This window comes from Triticum urartu, chromosome 2, assembly GCF_003073215.2.
Source record: "Triticum urartu cultivar G1812 chromosome 2, Tu2.1, whole genome shotgun sequence".
Lineage (NCBI taxonomy): Eukaryota > Viridiplantae > Streptophyta > Magnoliopsida > Poales > Poaceae > Triticum > Triticum urartu.
The window spans coordinates 573,332,269-573,346,238 of NC_053023.1; positions in this window are offsets into that span (position 1 = coordinate 573,332,269).

Below are 13,970 nucleotides of genomic sequence, written 5' to 3' on the forward strand. Positions count from 1 at the left end.
CGGTAATGCCGACACACATAGTACTCGAAGGATTTATAACAGAGTAGCAATCACACACTTATTACATCGAATGTCTCAAAAGAGAACTTATTACAATAAATATGGCTTAAGGCCATCTAATATGATAACAGCGGAAGGCTTGGAAGATAAAGTGAGTCCATCAACTCCAACGGCATAGCTGAGCTGCACGGCAACGACCTAACGAACCTTACTCCTTGTCTGAAAAGTCTGCAACATAATACGTTGCAGCCCAAAAACGGGTCAGCACATGGAATATGCTGGCAATATAACATGGTAGAGCAAGAACAGAATAATGCTATCACTATATGCATATTTGGCAGGTGGAAAGCTCTACGGTTAAAGTTTTGCGAAAAGCCAATTTTTCCCTACAACAAAGGCATAGATTTTATTTAACTATCATGGTAGTTGAAACATCATTGAGAAGGTTCCTCCAACTCAATCCCAATTAAAATGTAATTATCAACCCAACAATATTAATTTAGAGTGATGAGATACATATGATAATCCAAGTACTAGATACTCAAGATGTCCATAACCGGGGACACGGCTAACCATGATTAGTTTGTACACTCTGCAGAGGTTTGCGCACTTTTCCCCACAAGACTCGATCTCCTCTGTTGGTTTTCTTGCACTACATGGTGTTTGAGAAACGGATAACCGAGACACAGTCTTTCAGAAGCATTAACTCTCTACTCCTTGTAGACTATACCACCTACAACCCACTACATCTACTAGTCTACCTCTTCAAGAGCTTCACGCAACTTACTCAACTATACTAGATCCCATAATAGCTTGTGGCTGCACATGGAAGTTTCTAGCATGAAATATCTCAGTTCCCTTTGAGCCTGGGTGGCGGACCTTAGGATTATCACATGGGTACTCCGGGATATCCTAGGAAAACACTGGATTCTCCAGGTGCCCGACAAGCAATCCACCCAGATGTGTATTAAAGTTGCCACCTTAAGTTGAACCATTAATTAACAATCTCACATCTGTCATGGCTTCACTCAAACCCAATCCACGTCTACGATCATTGCATAGCAATATAAGCAATACGAAGAAGTAACTCCCAAGGGTTTGATAATAAACATGTGAATAGGTACTACCTCATCTACTTCCCAATCCCACATGTTATCAAGTCCTAACCATGCAATGTTTGAGGGTTGAAACTAATGCATAAAAACTGGGTGATAAAGGGACATGATCAAAGTGTTACTTGCCTTGCTGATGATCCGCAAAACCTAGAGACTCGATGTAGCACGCTTCGCACTCCGGGTACTCTATCGCAATCAAACAAGCATACAGTAAGCAATCAAACAAGGGCACAGGTAAAACTCAAATAAGGGATCTAACCAGAAAGTTCAACTTAAAAACTCCGGTTTGCAAAAAGAATAAAATCAAACGGAGCAACGAAACTCAAACTGCGAAAGAAACAAGATCCCATTACTAATCTGGACTAAAGTCAAATTTTACTGTATCAAAATCTTGTTCAAGTTGGTTAAACAGAAAGAGGGTTTTGAGACGAAACTCTAGGCGCTTGAATCGCCTGATTCCGACAAACGAGCGAAAAGTTATGCTAAAATGAAAATCAGATTAGAAATCGCGATCCAAAATAATCGCGGAAAATCCGAGAAAAAGAAAAATTGACAAACGGGCTAATGAACGGACGTTCGCTGTCTGCGGCTAAACGATGAAAACCGTTCGTTAAAACGAACGTAAAAACGGGCGTTCGCTAAACAACTAAACCGAAAATAAACCGAACCGGATCTAATAAACAATGGATCTAGGGTTTCGAAAAAAACCAAACGGTTTTCTCACGAAAACCGAGGCGGCTACCTCGGGTCCGGCGAGGTCTGGCGACTCTGGCGCGAGGCGGCAACGGCGGGCGGCGGTGAAGGCGGGCAGCTAGGGTTAGGGTTCGGGGGCGAGGTGCAGCTGGGCTAGCTCGGGTGCGGCTTATAAGAGGGCCGGCCCGAGGTCTGTTGGCCGGGTACGGCCCGAAGTCGGTTTGACTTTTTTTTAAATAATTCCGATGTGAAGAAAAAGAAAGAAAAGAAAATACTAAACGGACTCCAAAAATTCTGAAATAAATTTTCCCCGTCCTCTAAAAATAAGCTGGACAAGGTGATCATTTATTTGGGCCTAAAATGCAATTTTGAAAAACGCATATTTTTCCCTAATTCAAATAAATAGTGATAAAACTCCGAATAAATTTTTTACTTGATTTTAATATTAAATCTTCGATATTTCTCTATTTTGAGGAAGTCGTTTTATCCTCTCTCTCTCTTTTATTTTTATAAAAGAAATAATCGAAGAGAAAATAATTAAAATCAAACGATCCTCTTTCCAAAATTCGAGAAAACTCGAATATGAAAATAATGAAATCCCCAACTCTCTCCGTAGGTCCTTGAGTTGCGTAGAATTTCTAGGATCAAGCCAAATGCAATAAAATATGATATGCAAATGATGATCTAATGTATAACATTCCAAATGGAAAATTTGGGATGTTACACTACTACTATTACTCCATACATCGACCGCTATCCAGCATGCATCTAGTGTATTAAGTTCATAAGAATAGAGTAACACATTAGGCAAGATGACATGATGTAGAGGGATAAACTCAAGCAATATGATATAAACCCCATCTTTTTATCCTCGATGGCAACAATACAATACGTGCCTTGCTGCCCCTGCTGTCACTGGGAAAGGACACCGCAAGATTGAACCCAAAGCCAAGCACTTCCCCCATTGCAAGAAAGATCAATCTAGTAGGCCAAACTAAACCAATAATTCGAAGAGACTTGCAAAGATATCAATTCATGCATATAAGAATTCAGAGAAGAACCAAATATTGTTCATAGATAATCTTCATCATAAACCCAGAATTCATCGGATCTCGGCAAACACACCGCAAAAAGTATTACATCAAATAGATCTCCAAGAACATCAAGGAGAACTTTGTATTGAGAACCAAAGAGAGAGAAGAAGCCATCTAGGTAATAACTATGGACCCGAAGGTCTGTGGTAAACTACTCACACATCGTCGGAGAGGCTATGGTGATGATGTAGAAGCCCTCCATGATTGAATCCCCCTCCGGCAGATCACTGGAAAAGGCCCCCAAGATGGGATCTCACGGGTACAGAAGGTTGCGGCGATGGAAAAGTGGTCTCGTGGCTCCCCTGGACATTTTTAGGGTACATGGGTATATATAAGCGAAAGAAGTACGTCGGTGGAGCTCCATAGGGCCCATGAGGGTGGGGGCGCGCCTACCCCCCTGGACACACCCCCTGCCACGTGGAAGCTTCGCGGACTTCCAGACTTGTACTCCAAGTGTCTTGGGTTGCGTTTGTTCCAAGAAAGATCCTCGCGAAGGTCTCGTTCTATTTGGATTTCCGTTTTATATTCCTTTTCTGCGAAACACAAAAATAGGCAAAAATAGCAATTTTCACTGGGCCTTCGGTTAATAGGTTAGTCCCAAAAATAATATAAACGAGCATATTAAAGCCCATTAAACATCCAGAACAGATAATATAATAGCATGGAACAATAAAAAATTATAGATACGTTGGAGACATATCACCTCGCGAGCTTCTGAGGGCTCGCCTCAGGAGGAAGGCACGTTAGCAACCTCAGAACCCGCTCAAGGCCTGCTAGGATCAAGATAAGTCTAAGCGACAACCCTGCCCAGGGGCTCACAAGCTCGCGAAAGCACATTTTGGGTCCGAATTAAAAGACAGAACATAAATTTACATATACGAAGGGCTCCCCCTCCAAAATGCTCTCACACCCTGCGGGGCCGTGTCCAAGTCTTTGCATGCAGGCTCACGTGAAGGAATGCGGGCTTAACTAGACGTGTTGCCCCCAGCATCGCCTTGGTCGCTCTCTTACGTGCTACTCGTGTTGTCACTAGCGTCGTCTTCATCATCATCATCCACGCCATCTTCGTCCACCACGACCACGACCGCGTCGTCCTCGGTGCCGAACGCCCTGACCAAAGCTTCCACATGATTGTCCACCAAGTGTGCCAGGTTATCCCGGATAGCCCCGGGCACGGGGGCTATGGCGGCATTAAAATCGAAGTGGGAGTCGAGGTTCTGAAGATGACTGAAGACTCCTGAAAACGCGCACCCAAGGAGGCCCCGGCTCCTCTCCTCAACAAGCTCGTGGGCCCTCGCAACCTGGTCCTCCAGGCGCGTCATGACTTCGGTAAAAAAGCAAAGGTGGCTGGCGTAATCTTCCATGCGGGGGTGAGGAACGCTCTCCTCACAGATGATGCTCAGGGCTCGGTTGGCCCTCACCTTGAGGGCCTGAAGCGTGGGGCCATGCTCGCGCTGCAATGTCTGCCAATGACACGCCTCCTCCCTATTCGGCTTCGCAAGGGATGCGGCATCATCAATCTGCTGCTGGAGCAAGAGCAAGTCAGCATGCGCGGAGGCCAGTGTAGCTTGGGCAGAGGTCTAATCCGCCGCTGCGGCCCTCTCGCGCTGCTCCATCTCGTTCAGCCTTGTCCCGAGGGCGGCGGTCCTGCCCTCAGCTTTGGCCCCCAGGAAATTCAGCTTTAGGTTGTACTCTTCAGCAAGATCTACATGAGACTTCGCCACCCTCTGGTCAACCTCCTCCTGGATCTTGGCTTCGTGCACGGTGACAGCATCCTCAACCATGGCCGCCTGGCGCTCCCTCGTCTCCAACCGCTCAAGCTCGAGGCTACGCTCTAGGGCCTCCAACATTAGTGCCTCCTCGTGCTTCTGGATCTCCTCCTCTTCGGAAGGCGCTCCCCTCATTGATGCCAAGACGGCCTTGTGCGCCTCAATCCGCTGCTCAAGGGTAGTGTGCGAGGTCAGGAGTTCTTGTTCACGCTCCTCAGTAGCCTGGCAGCAATGGTTAGCTGCCCTGGCCTCTTCCAGGGCCCGGGTGCAGGCCTCGCATGATGTCACAAGGGACGCCTCAGCCTTCACATTGGCGCGTTCGTGCTGAAGACGCCCGAGGTTGACGGCCACCTTCAACTGATGCCACTCATCCGCTAGCCGAAGGTCCTCCGCCTTGAGGCGGGCGTCAACGTGGACTAGTTCTTCTACGAGCCGGCTCAGTGCGCCCATTGCCTCCCGAAAGAGCTCATGGCATACAGCGCCACACCCACGCATGAATTCCTGCTCACTACCAAGCCCGTCCTTCACGCCAGAGATTGCTGGGGAAGCCTGAGGCACCCTGCCTACCCCTGGCAAGGAGCTGGGGGCTGGCACCTTCCTCACCACCCTCCAGGCCTTGGCAGGGGCACCAGGTGGCGCGACCTCGCCACTCGAGGATGAAGCCAAGGCTGGCAATACCCAACCACCGGTGACGACCAGCGGAGGAGCCCTGGACACGCCTACCGCCACCCAGGGCAGTCCACAAAGGAGCGACAATAGGAACGAGGGATCAAGGCCCCCTGTCGGCACGTCCGGCTCCAAGGCCGGCCCTGCGCCGCACGCAGCGGACTGGCGGGGAAAGATCGATACCACGGGAGAGTCGAGGACCGGGGGAGGTTGCTCCGTAGGGGATCTCACCACCTAATACGAAGGGATCCTGAAGAGCCACTGTCAACAAAGGATGGAAGAGACAGGAAAACGCAAAGAAGAGGTACTTACTCGTCTATGGCAATGTACTTCCTCTGTTTCAGCGGCCGGTAGGTGTCACCACTGCAATAAGAATCCCCTTTTCTCTTGCGGAGTGCCTCGAAGTTCAAGCAAAGCTGGCCGAAGCCCCAGGCACGATCATCAGCATCAGGGGCATCCGGCGGAACTCCTGAGGCGGGGACCTCGGGAGCCTCGGTCTGCGGCACTCCGACGTCCACCTCAAGGCTTCTTCCTCGAGCCCCAGGGGTGGCGACCTCGGGAGCCTCTGGTCATGCCAAGTCTTCGAGCACCCCTTCAGGATGGCTCCCCCGTGCCTCGAGGGTAGCCATCTCAAGGGCACTTAGTTGAGATGCTCTGTCAGCGGCCACCCTGACAGCACCGGGCTGTGTTCGCCCCCCAGCAGCCACCACCGGGGCGTGCGCCGTAGGGACAGCAGGCAAGGGGACCACAAGAACGGGGTTCTCGCTGGGCCCCTCATGCTCAGCCAGGCGCAGCCCCCACTCGTCGAAGATGGGCATCTGCCTCACGAACACCTCCATGTTCGAACATCAGTACAAAAGGCAGGCCTCCTTCGAAAGCATGGTTGGTGCAGGGTCACCAGTCAGGAGCTCGAGCACCATTCGCAGAGTCTCGGGAGGAAGCGCCGGCACCAGGAGCCTCATGGGGTCTCGGCGGCCGACGAAGGTCCACATCCGCCGGTAATGGCGCTTGAGCAGAGCAATGCGGCGCTAGATGAACTCTTGCATCACCATGGGTGTCGTCACCCCAAGCTCCTTCAACCTGGCCAGCTAGCACCAAACGTGGGAAAGCCGAGGGTCGACGAGCTTCACATGCGCCCACCCGGAGCTGGGTTCAGCCGGCGCCCGGGGGAGCAAGAGCAGGGAGTTGAGCACGCCGACATCCACGAACACCCACCGCTTCCGAATCCATGTACGACCGGCGAGATCTCGAAGTCGATCCCTAAGCCCGTCGTCACCGCCACGGCCTGGAAGAGCACACGCCCTGAGCACTGGCGGGCATCGGTCAAATGGAGCAAGAAGAAATGGCGAAACAAGGCCACGGACGGAACAATGCCCACCATGGCCTCGCAGATGAAGGCAAAGACGGCAATGAGAAGAATGGATTGGGGATCCAAGTGCAGCGCGTGGACTTGGTAATGCGAGATTATGGCATTGAAGAAATCAGAAAATGGGGGAATCAAGCCTGGCAGGAGGGCGTGGAGATGAATGGGATCTCAGTGGCCGCCATGTCGACCATGGCGCGGGAAGCATGCCAGGCTAATGTCGCGTTCCATTCATTGGAACTAGAGGCAAGCGCCTGGTGGTCCTTGTTCAGCATCTCCCGGTTAACCACTGTCGACTCCTTAAGAGCGGGCTCGAAGGCTGGCGGAGATTTGGCCGGAGCGCGGCTCTTCACTTTCTTCTTCTTCGCCAACTTCGACGCCATGACGACAGGGGGAGAGCTATGAAGATGGAGGGGCCAAGGAAGCTTGCGGCAAGCAATGAAGATGGCTCTGAGCAGGTGGCGGCAGCCACCAAGCCCAGCGAATATCGAGGTTGCGTGGGGAAGTGGGGGCGCCCACGTCCCGTCAATCGCCACGCTCGATCAAGGCCACATGCGGTTGGGGCCCGCGGCACTCCGCGCTTGCCCTTTGGCTTCGCCTCGAAGCCAAGCTCGAGCGCGCCTTGGGCTCGGGGGCGACTGTCGGCGTCCTGGGAATGGGGGTACCCAGACTTGTCGACCTGCGGCCAATGGCGTGGCTCCATCAGCGGCCCGGTACGGTCCAGTTTCAGCAGCAACGACTCAAGACCCTCGCGAGGGACCAAGCCTTGTGAGGCGGATGACACCAAGACCTCCCTGTGGGGAGGCCTCACTAGCCTGCCTCCCGAGGAGCGGAGATATCAAGGCAAGGTGCACGTCGCGAGGTTCACATGACGCGAGCCATGATGACCAAGGCTAGGCGGGCACCAGCGGGCGCAGCGTACCAGTTTCCCCTTTGGTGCCAAGGGGGCAAGCGCAGGCGCGAAGTCCCGAGGAATCAGGGAAATGTTTCCATATTGGTGCAACAAGACGAAGACCGCCAGGACGACATGATGGAGGTCATCGCAGAGCCCACTACAACGTCACCACCAGAGCCTTTGCAGGCAAAGACTACTTTTGTCAGGATAACTTGTACTAGTTGTCTCCCTTTGAATTTGGCCGTTGTGGGATCCCTTCCCGTCTACATTTGGGAAGAGGACCAAGACGACTATAAATAGGACTTAGCCACCACCAGGGAGAGGGATCGGATCATTCAGACCATCCTCACCTCCTGAGGCTGTTCAACCACTGTGCTAGTTCATCCTCAGCCCCTCGAGGCAATCCACCACCAACCTGGAGTAGGGTATTACACCGCAAGGTGGCTCGAACCAGGATAAACTGCCGTGTCTCTTGTCCCTTGGGTTCCTCAAGCTAGGCTGTGGAATCGTTGGGCCGGCAGGTTGGGGAGAAGGAGTTCTTCGTAGGCACCCCAGTGTTCGAACCTCTCAAGGGTCTGCGGAGTCCGGAATCCGACAATTCTTGCTTGTTTTCCTACAAGAGACGAGATGGGATAAACAAGATCTTAGGTTTCTTTGCTTTATTGGGGAGACTTGACTTCTTTAATTCCACATGCATGTCCCCCGGCTGGGGTAATGGAACTTCATCTTCATTTGAGCTTGTCTCTTCCTTCCTTTTAGGATCATAGTCTTCTTCCTCCTCCGTAGTCCAACCATAATGTTTCACATCTCCGTAAACCTTGGGGTTTGCAATATATCAGCAACATAGCTCTCACCCTCCAAGCCTTGAGATGACATATTTTTAGATCTGTCAGAAAACAAAAAGAAAGAAGAACATGAGATTTATCCCTGATACAGTGGTCAATAGGTTTGGGGGGTATATAAATATATTTTTTATCTTAGGAAACAAGCAAGCGGGAGAAAAACGGAGTCCGGAAGGTAACCGAGGTGGGCACAATTTTGGAGTCCGTTTACTTACCGTATCACGTACCTCCTCTTTTTCACGATTTTGGAGTGTTCCGGAAGGTTTCTTTTATGTGTTCCTCCGGTGTCATAGTTTGGATAATATTGCTTTCAACACTAATGGGCGTACCCGAGATATAATGTTTTACTCTTTTCCCATTGACAACCTTCGGGTTAGTATGTTCGGCATTATTTATTTTGATAGCTCTAGAACGATAAACTTCTTTGATAATATATGGTCCTTCCCATTTGGAGAGAAGTTTTCCTGCGAAGAATCTAAACGAGAGTTGTACAAAAGAACATATTCTCCAACTTTAAATTCCCGCTTTTGGATTCTTTTGTCATACCACCTTTTAACCTTTTCTTTAAATAACTTGGCATTTTCATAGGATTGGGTTCTCCATTCATATCTAGTGAGCTAATATCAAATAACCTCTTTTCAACGGCAAGTTTGAAATCATAGTTGAGTTCTTTGATTGCCCAATAAGCTTTATGTTCTTACTCAAGAGGTAGATTAAAAGGTTTTCCATAAACCATTTTGTAAGGAGACATACCCATAGGATTTTTATAAGCTGTTCTATAAGCCCAAAGTGCATCATCCAATTTCTTAGACCAATTCTTTTGGGACTTATTAACAGTTTCTTGTAATATTAGTTTTATTTCTCTATTGCTAAGTTCAACTTCACCACTAGACTGAGGATGATAAGGTGATGCAATTCTACGGTTGACATCATATTTAGCAAGAATTTTACAGAAAGCACCATGAATAAAGTGTGAACTGCCATCAGTAATTAAATATCTAGGGACTCCAAACCTTGGGAAAATAACTTCTTTAAGCATTTTAATGGAAGTGTTGTGATCAGCGCTACTAGTTGGAATAGCTTCTACCCACTTAGTAACATAATCAACAACAACCAAAATATGTGTATAACCATTAGAGGAAGGAAAAGTTCCCATGCAATGAAAACCCCAAACATCAAATGGTTCAACGGCAAGAGAATAATTCATAGGCATTTCTTGACGCTTACTAATACGTCTCCAACATATCTATAATTTATGAAGTATTCATGTTGTCTTATTATTATTCTTGGATGTTTTACAATCATTTTATAGCAACTTTATATCATTTTTGGGACTAACCTATTGACCCAGTGCCCAATGCCAGTTGTTGTCTTTTTTGCTTGTTTTTTACATTGCAGGAAATCAATATCAAATGGAGTCCAAACACCGGTAAACTTTTTGTGGATTTTTTATGGACCAGAAGACCACCAATGGGTCAGAGCAGCACCTTGGGGCCCAGGCGCGCCGAGGTGGGTTGTGCCCACCTCGGTGGCCTCCCACACCCCCTCTTTACCCTATAAATTCCCAAATATTCCGAAAACCCTCGAGGTTAACCTAGATAAGATGTTCCACCGCCGCCGCAAGCCTGTGTAGCCACCGAAAACCAATCTAGACCCCGTTCAGGCACCCTGTCGGTGGAGGGAATCATCTCCGGTGGCCATCTTCATCATCCCGACGGCCACCACGATGAGGAGGGAGCAGTCCACCCTCGGGGCTGAGGGTTTGTACCAGTAGCTATGTGTTTAATCTCTCTTTCTCTCTCGCATTCTTGAGATGTCACGATCTGGATGTATCGCGGGCTTTGTTAATATAGTCAGATCATATGGTGTTTTCCCCTCTCTATCTTGTTGTGATGCATTGAGTTTTTCCCTTTGAGATTTCATTGTCATCGGATTAAATACTTTTATGGATTTGAGAGCACTTAATATATGTCTTGCATATGAATACTCGTCGTGACAATGGGGTATCATATTGATTCACTTGATATGTGTTTTGGCACTCAACTTGTGTATTCTCGAGGTGACATTGGGGTAATCTATGCATAGGGGTTGATGCACGTTCTCGTCTTTTGTTTCTCCGGTAGAAATCTGGGGGCACTCTTTGAGGTTCTTTGTGTTGGATATGAATATGAAATTTTTTGGTGTTATTTTAGTACGAACTCTTGGGTAGATGACCGGAAAGAATAGCTTCAAGGTGGTTCCGTACCCTACAAACGATTTCTTCGTATGTTCTCCGCTAGATAGGAATTTCGGAGTGATTCTTCATTGCACGTTGAGGGGTGGTTATATGATCCAACTATATTAGCATTGTTGAGAGATTGCACTTGTGAATGTACGGACCCTAGGCCTCATGTTCAAGCATTGCAATACCGTTTTTGTGCCTGTTTACTATTTGCTACCTTGCTGTTTTTTAGATTATAAAAATATATTTCTACCACCCATATTACACTTGTATCACCATCTCTTCGCTGAACTAGTGCACCTATACAAATTGCCATTATATTGGATGTGTTGGGGACACAAGAGATTTCTTCTATTTGATTGCAGGGTTGTTTGAGAGAGACTATCTTCATCCTACACCTCCCACGGATTGATAAACCATAGGTCATCCACTTGAGGGAAAATTGCTACAGTCCTACAAAACTCTACGCTTGGAGCCCCAACACGTGTCGACAAGAATGACGTTGCATAATAGACATCAAGCTCTTTTCTGGCGCCGTTGCCAGGGAGGTGAGTTCTTGAAGGTATATCTTCATATCTTGCAATCGAGTCTTTTAGTTTCTTGTTTTATCACTAGTTTGGTATATAAAAAGAAAAGTACAAAAAAAATGGAATTGAGGTTGCATTATGTTATTCATCTTTATAGTGTATTTCGTGAAAATGATGGAAAAGAAAATTGTGCTCAATTGATAGAAGATGAATTCAATAGAATGTTTGGTATAAATGATGAGCATGATTCCAATGTTGTTAGTATGAATTCTTTGAATATCCATGATGCTAATGATATGCAAAGCCATAAGCTTGGGTATGTTATGTTTGATGAAGATGATATTTTTAGTCCCCCAAGATTTGGTGTGCAAATTTGTTATAATGATAGCATGCCTCCTATTTATGATGATTATATTAGTGAAAGTGGATTTGGAGAGGTCATGACTTTATTTAGTGTTTTGGTAGAGGTTTCAATTGATTGTGACAACAAAGTTGCTATCTATAATGATTATGGTGATGACATATATGTTATATAGAATAATTATAAGCATGAAACTTGTCATCATGATTCTTATTTTCAATCCATGATAGTTATTTTGGTGTGTTTGCTCCCACTACTATACATGAGAATAATTTTGCTTATGTGGAGGTAATAAAATTTATATGCTTATGCATCATGAAAAGAATGCTTTATGTGATAGCTATTTTGTTGAATTCATTCATGATGCTATTGAAAATTATTATGAGAGAGGAACACATGCCTCTACGTATCTCAATAATATCAAGTTTCCTCTCTATGTGTTGAAAGTTTTAAAGTTGCACTTGTTTTGCCTTCCTATACTAGTTTATTCTTGCTTCCATGAATTGTTTGCTCACAAAATCCCTATGCATAGTAAGTGGGTTAGACTTAAATGTGCTTGTCATATGCTTCATGATGGTCTCTTTCTGTTTCAATTCTTATCTTTTATGTGAGCATCATGGAAATCATCATGCCTAGCTAAAAGGTATTAAAGAAAAGCGCTTGTTGGCAGACAACCCAACACTTTTACCTACTGTTTATGTGTGTTCAAATGATTAGGCTACTGTAGTAATCATGTTTTATTTCTTTTGTTTCAATAAAATGCCAAGTAAGACCTTTGGGGTGGCTTACAGTGATAGTTGATTTGATCTTGCTGAAAAACAAAAACTTTTGCGCTCAGGAAAACAATTCTAATTTTTAATAGAAGCATGATAAAATGCTAATTATTTATGAAAAATATTAATAGACAAATTTGCCAGGATTTCCTATTTTTTTCAGAATTTTTGGTGTAGCAGAAGTATGGTTGGAGTACAGATTACTACAGGGTGTTCTGTTTTTGACAGATTCAATTTTCAATGCATAGTTTGCTTATTTTCTAGTTTCCATGACTTCTATTGCTCAATACAAATTGTGGAAATGATATGCTATAGTAGGCATTGTGTGGAAACAATTATGAATCTTGTCTTTGACAGTACCAAAGTGAAATAGTTTGCTCTTTATCATACTAACCTATCTCGCGAAGTTCCGTTAAGTTTTGTGTGATTGAAGTTTTCAAGTTTTGGGTGAGATGTCAATATGAGGAGAATAAGGAGTGACAAGACCCTAATCTTGGATATTCCCAAGGCACCCCAAGGTAATATTCAAGGAATATCCAAGCAACTAAGCTTGGGGATGCCCCAGAAGGCATCCGCTCTTTCGTCTCCAACATTATCGGTAACCTTACTTGGAGCTCTGTTTTCGTTCGTCACATGATATGAGTTTTGCTTGGAGCATCAATTTATTTTGTTAGGATTTTCTTGATGTTATTTATAATAATTTTTTGCATTTTTATTTCAATAAAAGTGGCAATGATAGCCTTCGCCATGCTTATTTTGCAAGTATGCATATTGCTGTTTGAAAACATAAAGTTTACCGCTGTTGCAAAAATTCCCTAGAAATGTCCGAATGTGATAAAATGTTGAAACTTTTTGCAAAATGAGCTCTGATAAATTTTCTACAGTGTGGTAAATTTTCATAACTTTTGGAGTTAGGTAAGTAGTGATACTCTTGCATTCTTTACAGACCATACTGTTTTGGCAGATTGCTATTATGTTTGCATTGTTTGCATATGTTTGCTTGTTCAATGATTGTATTTGAGGATAGGAGTATTAGATATGCAGAGGAATTTAGTATGCAATGTTGAATAATAATTTTAAAGATTTGCTACAGTAGAGAATGATAAGTTTTTTGCATTGGTTTATACTAACTTATCTCACGAGTTCTTGTTGAGTTTTGTGTGGATAGAACTTTTGAGATTTAGGAAAACCGTGACATGAGAAGAATTAAGGAGACACAAAAGCTCAATCTTGGGTATGCCCAAGGCATCCCAAGATAATATTTCAAGAAGTCTCAAGCATCTAAGCTTGGGGATGCCCCAGTGGGCATCCCACCTTTCTTCTTCAACAATTATCGGTTAGTATCGATTGAGCCTAAGTTTTTGCTTCTTCACATGATGTGTGATAATGTTATTTTGTTTGTTTTGCTTGCTGATTTAATAAAAATTCTTAGATCTGAAAGTTTTTAAATAAAATAGAGTCCTCAAATAGTTGCCAGGGAGGCTAGGTAAGCAGTATTCACATCCCGTCAACGAAGCTCTTTTATATGGAATTGCTCTAGTGCTTCACTTATATATTTTTGAGCATGGTGTGATTTAGTATTTTTGAAGAAATTATCTCTTGCTTCACTTAAATTAATTTGAGAGAAACAAATATTATGTTCATGATCTTC